At 50.8% G+C, this 11844-nt stretch overlaps 1 long non-coding RNA gene across 1 annotated transcript; it reads right to left on the bottom strand.

Annotated features, from left to right (window-relative positions):
- Positions 1-6561: 6561 nt before the first annotated feature.
- On the bottom strand, positions 6562-10624 carry LOC117513333. Its single transcript, XR_004561569.1, has 3 exons — positions 10529-10624; positions 7930-7934; positions 6562-6572 (listed from the first exon to the last, which is right to left on the bottom strand). It is a non-coding gene; the product is annotated as an uncharacterized LOC117513333 (long non-coding RNA).
- Between the last annotated feature and the right edge of the window lie 1220 nt (positions 10625-11844).

Genomic DNA, 11844 nt, shown 5'->3' with positions numbered 1-11844 from the left:
TCAAATTGATGTCTCACTGGACCAACAACCATCATGTCATTATATATACGCAGATTTGGAAAAGTCTGTTTTATTACAAAAAACATGCATTAGCCTGCCTATCTTCTGTGGGATATGACTACAGTCCAGTTGCACACACGTGTGCATACAAAAACACATGCACACACACAAATAGGTTAAACTTTTTACAATTAAAAAAAATATTATCAGAATCAAATGTAATATTAACATTATGAACCCCATGGCCTTTAGTTTCAGACAAAGCAACAGGTGCTGCATGGTCCAGGTGCTGGTCCTCATCTTGTCCAAGCAACAATGAGGATGTTAGTGAAGGTAAGCGCTTATGGAGCCACTTTACAAGCAAATGACTGAACTAAAATGGAATTGAATTTTAGTAACCTTTATGTTGGGGAAGTGTAATGACACGGACCCACAACAGGGGGCGCAAATGAACGGTCAATGGGTAGTCAAGTAAATACAATTTATTGTGGCAAATGTGCACAACAGGTCGAATACTATTTTTAGACAGTCAGTTACAAAAGTCAACAGGTGACGCGTGGGCAGGTCCGAGGGTAGGAGACGCCTATCCAGAGAAGAGCCGGGGCCCACAAGGTTCCGTCGCCAACGAAGACCTGCAGCAAACTGAAGCCGCCAAGTCCCGAGTCCCCAGGTGGCCTCTACTTCAGCTGTCAGATCCGGTACCGCTGGCAGGAACAGAAGACAGGTTAATGGTGGGTGTGTGCACACCCAGCAGAACAATCAGCAATTCAGTTCAGTTCCTTTTGTGGGAGTATCTCCACCTCCGACCAAAAAACACAGAAACGTGCAGAGACCAACTGTTACTTCTCTGGTTTGGAAAGAGGAGTGAAGTCTGTCACTCTTCTACGTCCAAACCCAGCTCCTTTATGTGTCGGACTCAGCCGGAGAACCGACCAGCGTTTGAAGGACCCAGTATGAAATAAGCAGAGCACGGTACAAAGGATAAAAGAGTTTAATAAACATAACAGTGAAGTGATACGAAAACAACAAAAGAGCTGCGCGGTCTGGCGTGGTGGATTGCGGTGCGCTCCCAGCAGCGCTAACGGTCCGGAGCCAGAAAAACTGTTCGGACCCAAGGACCCCGCCGACACCCCCCAGGTGGCCGCGACAAACCGAGTCTGTGAAAGAAGAAATCATTATGTGAGTCCACACTCAACACACAGAGAGACCACTCAAAGGTGTACAAACAGCAAACACTTCCTGGCTTAATTGCAAATCAGCTTCCCACCCTGCAGTCATAGAACACCCCGTTCACAAAACTCCACTGCAGTGGAAGCTGATTTAAACGACTAACATACAGCTCAATATAATAAGGTGTGAGGGACACCACATTACTGACTGTATAAATGTTAGTCACAAACCAAACGTACCTCAGAAGTGTGCTGACGAGCGTGAGACCTCACCCCCTCCTCTTTCACAGACCATGCACCAACCTGGACGTTCTCTGCATCCACTGATGGGAGATGGCTCTAGAGACGACGATCTTACCCGTCTGGACACAAGGTCGAGTCTCTGGCAAACACACACTGTGCACTCCAGACTTAAATGCCACCATGTTCCAATCCGTGTAGATGCACCACAGCTGTGAGTCCTGACGAGCTGCACGTGATCAGCCTCAGATGATCAGGGTGAGGTCCTGATAAACTCAGCTACACAGCCACTCAGTCCCAAATCCGCACCACCTGGGAGGAAAACCAAAAGACAAACAGAAGACACACAAAAGCCAGCCAGGCACGCCAGCCACAACAGCACCCCACCCTCACGGGAAGCCTCCCGGCGACCACACAAACCTGGCCCAGGAGAAACACCCCCCTCCAGGGACCATGGCTGGAAACCGTATCTGCATTCATCTTCCAACAGAATCTTCATTTAACAGAACGGTTGATGTCTTCTCCTCTGGCTGCATCTTTGCCTTTGTTTCTGTCAGTCACTTAGCACAGGTGTGGGCCAGGAGTTCTTAAACCTGTGCGGTCAGCCTTTGTCCAACCATGTTCAGTCTGATTAGTCATAAAACAAAAAGACAAACATAAACAACCAAACCACCCCCACCCCCCTCCTCAGGGGGACCGTCCAATCAAACCCCGGGAGGAGGAGGAAAGAAAAACACAACCCCAAACTTAAGCTTGCAAATAAAAACGCTAACACCACCCCCCCCCCCCCCTACCCAGAGGACCGTTTCCATCAAACCCCGGGAAGGGGAGAAAGAAAACCCAAACTTAAGCTTGCAAATAAAATGCTACAACCCCCCCCCCCCCTAACGACATGTAGGGACCAACACCCCCCAGAGGACATCCCGCCAGCTCCAGGAGTAATAACCACAGCCGAGGTCCCTCTGGGATCCAACATCACCACGGGGCGCCCAGCGCCTCCCAGAGGACCATTCCATCAACCCCAGGAGACGCCTCCCCTCATGACCAATGGACCCAGCCCCGGCCGTCTATGGCTAGATGGACCCACAGCCCTTTCCCCCCCAGAGGACACCACAGTCACACCCTGAGGGCGGAAACTGGGGGGAAAAAACAAAAAAAAACCAAAACAAAAAAAAACATACAACAAAACAACCCCAACCCCACCCCCTTGGCGCAGTGGAAACTGGAAGCACGTTCCAGCGTCACCAACCGTGACTATACCCCAGAAGCCAACCGGGAGGAGTGGAACAGCGGTTATGGCAGACGGCACAAAACGGCGCCACTCCTCCGACTTCCAAACCAGCCACCAGCTGCGGGTATATCCCACTGCCCCAAACCTCAGCCACGCCGATGGCAGATGGCTCCAAGGCGCGCTGACGCCGGGAAGTGGAACAGGGAATCAACACACAAAAACACCCCCCCCCCCAGGTGCAGTAGGTTACCTGGGAAACGCCTCAGCATAACCAAACTGCACCACTCCAGCAATGCTGACAACCATACGGCTCACACGGCTGGAGCCAGAGGAGAGAAGAGAGGGAATAAAAAGAAAATACCCCAAACCCCCCCTCCCCTCCCGGGTGCAGAGGTTACCTGGGAAATGCCCAGCATAACCAAACTGCACCACTCCAGCAACGCCGACTCCACGGCTCACCCGGTTGGAGTTAGAGGAGAAGAGAGGCATAACAAAAAACCAAAACAAAAAAAAGAAAAAGAAAAACAACCCAATTACCCCCCCATCACCCCCCAGGGGGACCGTCCCATCAAACCCTGGGAGGTGAAACTAAAAGAAATAAAAAGAAAGACTAACAGACTACCTAAGTCGCTTGGTCCTTTTTGTGCTCCAACAGACTGCAGGGACACGACCCCAGACACTAATAGTGTAAAAAAAAAATCCCACACAAAAACCAACTCAAAAACACCTACAAAAAATGAACCAACACAAAACCAATAAGTGATTTATACCGTCAAGCTCAACAAATGGAACACACCTGTTCCAACTTAAGAGCTTGTAATGTGACTCAGTCACCAACAGAGGGAGCCAGAGTGCTAAAAATGAAAAACCCCCTTTGGTGACAGAGAAAACAAACGAGCTGCTTTTCTGTGCGCAGCTGTGTGCAACACACAACCAAAATGTGATTCAACTAAATAACACCGGAGCTGACACAACAGACGCAGTAGCTATCATTACCCGGCGAAACGGGGCTACGACTGTAACACAGGAAGCACCGCGACCCGTGCCACAGAACTCCGCCGTGCGCGTTCACCCATTACAGACCCACTCCTGCAGCTCCCGTTTTAAACCTCTTATCCGGTCGAAGTGTGACGCGAAGCCGTCGCCAAGTCACACTCCACCACGACCCACGGATAAGGCACCACACAGGAACACGGCTGCATGACGCGCTCAAATCAGTATTCAGTAATGGGTTCTCCAACGCGCACCATCTGGGCGGAGAGCACCCGCAACTGATCCGGATAACTTCTGAACGTCTGCTGCTGCCTTCCCGGCGCGTTACCGTCTCTGCTACCACTGGGTCCGTGATGTTTGGCCAGAGACTACTGTTATGTGTCGGACGCAGCCCGGAGAACCGACCATGCGTTGAAGGACCCAGTATGAATAAGCAGAGCACGGTACAAAGGATAACAGAGTTTAATAAACATAACAGTGAAGTGATACGAAAACAACAAAAGAGTGCGCGGTCTGGCGTGGTTGATTGCGGTGCGCTCCCAGCAGCGCTAATGGTCCGGAGCCAGAAAACTGTTCGGACCCAAGGACCCCGCCAACACCCCCCAGGTGGCCGCGACAAACCGAGTCTGTGAAAGAAGAAATCATTATGTGAGTCCACACTCAACACACAGAGAGACCACTCAAAGGTGTACAAACAGCAAACACTTCCTGGCTTAATTGCAAATCAGCTTCCCACCCTGCAGGCGTAGAACACCCCGTTCACAAAACTCCACTGCAGTGGAAGCTGATTTAAACGACTAACATACAGCTCAATATAATAAGGTGTGAGGGACACCACATTTACTGACTGTATAAATGTTAGTCACAAAACCAAACATACCTCAGGAAGTGTGCTGACGAGCGTGAGACCTCACCCCCTCCTCTTTCACACACCATGCATCAAACCTGGACGTTCTCTGCATCCACTGATGGGAGATGGCTCTAGAGACGACGATCTCACCCGTCTGGACACAAGGTCGAGTCTCTGGCAAACACACACTGTGCACTCCAGACTTAAATGCCACCATGTTCCAATCCGTGTAGATGCACCACAGCTGTGAGTCCTGACGAGCTGCACGTGATCAGCCTCAGGTGATCAGGGTGAGGTCCTGATAAACTCAGCTACACAGCCACTCAGTCCCAAATGCGCACCACCTGGGAGGAAAACCAAAAGACAGAAACAGAAGACACACAAAAGCCAGCCAGGCACGCCAGCCACAACAGCTCCCAGCTGACTGAAGATAAACTGGTACTCCTGCAAAGGTTTTCAAAGACAATGATACGTGCATTCAGCACAGACATGGCTGAGAGTTTTACCTGAGTGGTAAACTGATATCTCGGCAGAGATGTGGTGTCTCCTCCAGTCTTATATGGGATGGGATGATGATGAGATGATTTCTGACAGCTGGTAGTCCTGGCTCCTGGGTGGTGACTGCGCCCTCTGGTGCCTGAAACCGACTACAGGCAGGGCACCCTCTGGCATTGGCAGCAGTACCCTCCTCTTTGGGTGGCCCACATAACAGGACCCCCCCCCCCAACGGGCGCCTCCTGGTGCCCGACCTGGCTTGTCGGGGTGTCGCTGGTAGAACTCGGCCAGGAGGGCCGGGTCCAGGATGAAGCTCCTCTTCACCCAGGAGCGTTCTTCAGGTCCATAACCCTCCCAGTCCACCAGATATTGGAGACCCCGACCCCTCCGGCGAACATCCAGGAGCCTGCGGACAGTCCACGCAGGCTCGCCGTCGATGATGTGGGCAGGAGGCGGCGCAGGTCCGGGGGTGCAAAGGTCCGAGGTGTGGTATGGTTTGATCTTGGAGACATGAAAAACAGGATGGATCCGCAGTGAAGCCGGGAGTTTCAGCTTCACTGCGGCTGGACTGATGATTTTGGTGATCCGAAATGGTCCGATATATCTGTCCATCAGCTTTTGCGACTCCGTGTTGAGAGGAATGTTCTTTGTTGACAGCCAGACCTCCTGCCCAGGCTGATATTCCGGGGCTGGGTCACGTCGGCGGTCTGCATGGCTCTTCGCCCTCATCCGGGCTTTCAGCAGGGCAGAGCGGGCTGTACGTCACACCCGACGGCACCTCCTAAGGTGAACCTGGACCGAGGGAACCCCAACCTCTCCCTCCACAGCCGGAAACAATGGGGGCTGGTACCCCAAACACGCTTCAAATGGGGAGAGGCCGGTTGCTGATGAAACTTGAATGTTATGGGCGTACTTGATCCAGGCCAGATGTTGACTCCAGGCCGTCGGGTGCGCGGAGGTCATACACCGCAGGGCCTGTTCCAGCTCTTGATTAGCCCGCTCTGCTTGTCCGTTGGTGTGTGGGTGGTACCCGGACGAAAGGCTCACGGTGGCCCCCAGTTCCCTGCAGAAACTCCTCCAGACCTGGGAGGAGAACTGAGGACCATGATCCGAGACGATGTTCATAGGGATACCATGCAGACGTATGACGTGGTGGACCAGGAGGTCTGCAGTCTCCTGGGCCGACGGGAGCTTCGGGAGGGCCACGAAGTGGGCCGCCTTGGAGAACCGGTCCACTATCGTCAGGATGGTTGTCATACCGTGGGACGCAGGGAGACCCGTGACGAAGTCCAGGCCGATATGGGACCAGGGGCGATGAGGCACAGGCAGCGGCTAGAGGAGTCCCTTCTCCGGTTGGTGGACTGCCTTGCCCCTGGCACAGGTGGTACAGGCCCGGACATACTCCCAGACATCGGCTTCCAAAGACGCCCACCAGAACCGCTGCCGAACAACTGCCACGGTCCTCCGCACCCCTGGATGGCAGGTGAGCCTGGAACCATGGCAGAAGTCCAAAACTGCAGTCCTAGCATCTGGTGGGACGTACAAACGGTTAGGTGGTCCACCACCGGGGTCCGGGTGACGCATCAGGGCCTCCCTGACGATGTTCTCCACGTCCCATGTCAGTGTGGCGACGATAGTGGACTCCAGGATGATGTTTTCTGGTGGATCCAACAGCTCCGCTCTGACTTCCTCTTCATGCACCCGGGACAGTGCGTCCGACCGCTGGTTCTTAGTCCCGGGGCAATAGGTGATCCTAAAGTCAAAATGGCCAAGAAAAAGAGACCACGGGCTTGCCTGGGGTTCAGACGCTTAGCAGTCCGGATATACTCCAGGTTCGATGGTCGGTGAAGGACCGTGAATGGAACCACAGCTCCCTCCAACAAGTGTCTCCACTCCTCCAGGGCCTCCTTCACCGCCAGGAGCTCCCGATTGCCGACGTCATAATTCCGCTCTGCTGGGGTCAACCTGCGGGAGAAATTGGGCACAGGGGTGGGTACTTTATCGCACTCCCCGCTCTGGGACAGCACAGCTCCTATTCCTGAGTCAGAGGCATCTACTTCCACAACAAACTGGCGGCTAGGATCAGGCTGCACCAGAACTGGTGCAGTAGAGAACCGGCATTTCAACTTCCCTAAACGCGGCTTTCGCACCGGTTCCGACCAGGGTGAAGGGAACTTTTGGGGAGGTCAGGGCTGTAAGTGGACACAACCTGACTAAAGCCCTTGATAAACCTCCGATAGAAATTAGCGAAGCCGAGGAACTGTTGCAGCTTCCTACGGCTTCCGGTTGGGGCCAATCTCTCACCGCTGCTACCTTGGCCGGATCAGGGGCGATGGAGTTGGAGGAGATTATGAACCCTAGGAAGGACAAAGAAGTACGGTGGAACTCGCACTTCTCGCCCTCACAAACAGCCGGTTCTCCAACAACCGCTGCAGGACCTGACGTACATGCCTAACATGGGTCTCAGGATCCGGGGAGAAGATGGGAATATGTCTAGGTATACGAAGACGAACCGATGCAGGAAGTCCCGCAAGATGTCATTTACTAATGCTTGGAACATCGCGGGGGCATTAGTGAGGCCGAATGGCATGACCAGGTACTCAAAGTGACCTAAGGGGGAGTTAAATGCCGTCTTCCATTCGTCTCCCTTCCGGATCCGAACCAGGTGATACGCATTCCTAAGATCCAATTTAGTGAATATTTTGGCTCCATGCAGGGGCGTGAACACTGAATCCAACAGGGGCAACGGGTATCGGTTGCAAACCGTGATCTCGTTCAGCCCTCTGTAATCAATGCATGGACGGAGTCCGCCGTCCTTCTTGCCCACAAAAAAGAAACCTGCACCCATCGGGGAGGTGGAGTTCCGGATCAACCCGGCAGCAAATGAGTCCCGGATGTAGGTCTCCATTGATTCTTGCTCGGGGCGTGAGAGGTTGTACAGTTTACTGGACGGATACTCAGCACCCGGGATTAAATCAATGGCACAATCGTACGGTCGATGCGGGGGTAGAGTGAGTGCCAGATCTTTGCTGAAAACATCAGCAAGATCATGGTACTCAACAGGCACCATCGTGAGATTGGGGGGGACTCGAACCTCCTCTTTAGCAGTCACACCGGGTGGAACCGAGGATCGTAAACACACCCGGTGGCAGGTTTCACTCCATTGAGCCACAACCCCAGACGGCCAATCGATCCGGGGATTGTGTTTACTAATCCATGGATAGCCCAAAATTACTCTGGAGGTAGAAGGTGTCACAAAAAACACAATCTCCTCCCTGTGATTCCCAGACACAATCAGTGTTAAGGGCTGTGTCTGGTGTGTGATTAATGGAAGAAGGGTGCCATCTAGTGCCCATACCCTCACTGGTGAAGGAAGAGCCACTAGAGGGAGCCCTACTTCTGTAGCCCATCTGCTATCAAGCAGATTCCCTTCCGACCCCGTGTCAATCAGTGCTGGGGCTTGAAGGGTTAAATCCCCACAGAGGATCACAACCTGGGATTCGTGCCAGATTTCGTTGGCAGTACCCGCGTGTGTGTTATGGCCACCCTAGCCCAGTTTCTAAGGTGTGAGCGTTGGTGTTTGACCGCTTGGGGCATTGTTCTGCAGATGCTCGTTAGAGCCGCAGAAAAAGCATTCTCCGCGGGCCAGCCTCCTCTGTCTGTTTTCTAATTTTATTTTGGCCCTGCTCGTGTCCATAGCTTCGTCAGCAGGAGGAGCTGTTGTCACACGGAGCATTCGGGCTCTGGAGCGTGGGGAAGGCGGGGCTGCTTCGGAACGGGAAGGGAGAGGGGCGGCGCATGCCCGGCCACGTCCTTCGTCTCGCTCCCGTCGACGTTCCTCCAATCGGTTGTCTAACCGTATAACCAGATCTATAAGCCCATCTAAATCGCGCGGCTCATCCTTAGCCACCAGATGCTCCTTCAGGACTGATGACAGTCCATTTATGAAGGCGGCGCGGAGTGCAGCGGTATTCCAGCCGGACCTCGCAGCCACTATGCGGAGTCGACCGCATACTCAGCTGCACTCCGACGCCCCTGTCTCATTGACAGCAGCGTCGTAGAAGCAGTCTCGCCTCTGTTTGGGTGATCAAAGACTGTTCTGAACTCCCCTCACAAACCCAGTATAAGAGGTAAGGAGCCGTGATTCCTGCTCCCAGAGCGCCGTAGCCCAGGCGCGTGCCTCGCCTCGAAGCAAATAATTACATAAGCCACCCTGCTGGCGTCCGACTCGTACATCACGGGACGCTGTGAAAAGATGAGCGAACACTGCATTAAAAAGTCCGCACACGTCTCCACACAACCCCCGTACGGCTCTGGGGACTTATGTATGCTTCAGGGGATGGTGAGTGGGGGTCGTTGAATGACCAGTGGAATGTCTATATTCGACACCGGGTCAGCAGGAGGAGGAGCAGCAGCAGCGACCCTGAGCGCGCGCTTCCACCTGCGCGGTGAGAGCCTCCCTTCTACGATTGAGGATGATGTTTCTGCTCGGTCATTAGATCCAACGGAGCAGTAAAGGCGGTGAGGATTTGCTGCAACTCACCAATCACGCCTCCTGCAGATGCCTGTGCACCCTGCTCTTCCATTGGCTTGTTCAACTGTGGTTGACGCCCCTTGGGATCCATGATGTTGGCCGAGATATCCTGTTGGGAAAGTGTAATGACACAGACCCACAACAGGGGGCGCAAATGAACGGTCAATGGGTAGTCAAATAAATACAATTTATTGTGGCAAATGTGCACAACAGGTCGAATACTATTTTTAGGCAGTCAATTACAAAAGTCAACGGGTGACATGCTGCAGGTCCGAGGGTAGGAGACGACTATCCAGAGAAGAGCGGGGCCCACAAGGTTCCGCCGCCAACGAAGACCTGCAGCAAACCGAAGCCGCCAAGTCTCGAGTCCCCAGGTGGCCTCTACTTCAGCTGTCAGATCCGGTACTGCTGGCAGGAACAGAAGACAGGTTAATGGTGGGTGTGTGCACACCCAGCAGAACAATCAGCAATTCAGTTCAGTTCCTTTTGTGGGAGAATCTCCACCTCCGACACAAAAACACAGAAACGTGCAGAGACCAACTGTTACTTCTCTGGTTGGAAAGAGGAGTGAAGTCCGTCACTCTTCTACGTCCAAAACCCAGCTCCCAGCTGACTGAAGATAACTGGTACTCCTGCAAAGGTTTTCAAAAGACAATGATACGTGCGTTCAGCACAAACACGGCTGAGAGTTTTACCTGAGTGGTAAACTGATATCTCGGCAGAGATGTGGTGTCTCTCCAATCTTATATGGAATGGGATGATGATGAGATGATTTCTGACAGCTGGTAGTCCTGGCTCCTGGGTGGTGACTGCGCCCTCTGGTGCCTGAAACCCGACTACAGGCAGGGCGCCCTCTGGCGTTGGCCAGCAGTACCTCCTCTTCGGGCGGCCCACATAACACTTTACAAGGTTCTCCCCAGAAAATTTTTAGTATAGCGGTACTGTTGGGAACTATCACCACGCGCAATGCTTCACTTGGGGGTCCTATCTGACCTTGTGTCCTGAAGCCCAAAGACAAAATGAAAATCTTTTAGTACTGTTTCTGGTATGATTCTGTGTTGAACTGTTGATTAGTTAAATAATCTAAAATGTTTGTGTTTTTTGACACACTGTATGTAAACATGGGGGGAAAAAGTATATACAGAAAGACAATTTAAAATGTGGGAGATTCCAGACTTTTTTTTTATCTTTCCCCCCTGCATAGTTTTCAATTTGAAGTGAAGCCCCCAGGCTGGGGGCATTCACTTCAAAGGGTTAAAATCGCACCTTGTCCTTGTGGTTCAGATTTGTGACACTCCTATACTGCAAAAAATGGAAAAGCAAAGGGCCAGCTTTTCCTCCTCGAGTCAGCAGGTGCATTTCTGGAAAACGTCTTGGTACTCTGCATTTTACTCTGCATTGTCGGCATTTCTCACATGTTGAATGTACATTTAGGAAAATTCTAAAAAGTGTGATTGATAGTGATGGAACGAAAGAAACTATTCCAAATTACTTTGTTAAGGAAAATAAAGAGATATATGATATAAAAGAAGTTGCAAATGGGTTTAATGATTATTTTTCAAATGTAGGGTCATGTCTGTTGGGAAATAAACCAATAATAGAAGATAAATTATGTACATTGGTAAATACGGTCATAGTATTTTCCTGGACAATGTGGAAAAAGATGAAATAAGAAATATTGTAAAAAAAAAAACTGTGTAAGCAAAAGATCAACTGACCATGAAGATTTAGACATGATGACTGTAAAAAGTATAATAGAAATTGTTATTGAACCATTTACTTATATTTGTAATCTGTCTCTGTCAACTGGGGTTTTCCAGATGAAATGAAAATTGCTAAGGTAGTCCCATTATATAAAAATGGAGAGCAAACATAATTTTTCTAATTACAGGCCAGTATCATTGCCTTCACAGTTTTCTAAAATTATGGAAAAAGTTTTTGTAACAAGATTGGATAAATTTATTGAGAAACATCATATTTTAAATAATGCTCAGTATGGATTCAGAACAAAACATCGACAGCTAGTGGCAATTATGGAACTAATAGAGAAAATATCAACAACAATAGATAATAAGGATTATTTTGTAAGTATTTTTATTGACCTGAAAAAGGCTTTTGATGTATAGACCACTCAAGATTGCTCCACAAGTTACAACAATATGGAATAAGAGGTGTTGCACATCAGTGGGTAAAAAGCTACTTAGAAAATAGAAAACAGTTTGTTCAGATAAATAATACCAAATCAGAATTGTGTAAACATTATTTATGGAAGTACCACAAGGATCGGTACTTGGACCCAAACTGTTTATTTTGTATATCAATGATTTTGTGA

The sequence above is a fragment of the Thalassophryne amazonica genome, chromosome 7, assembly GCF_902500255.1.
Source record: "Thalassophryne amazonica chromosome 7, fThaAma1.1, whole genome shotgun sequence".
Classification (NCBI taxonomy): Eukaryota; Metazoa; Chordata; class Actinopteri; order Batrachoidiformes; family Batrachoididae; genus Thalassophryne; species Thalassophryne amazonica.
This window is presented reverse-complemented; position numbering and strand designations above follow the sequence as displayed.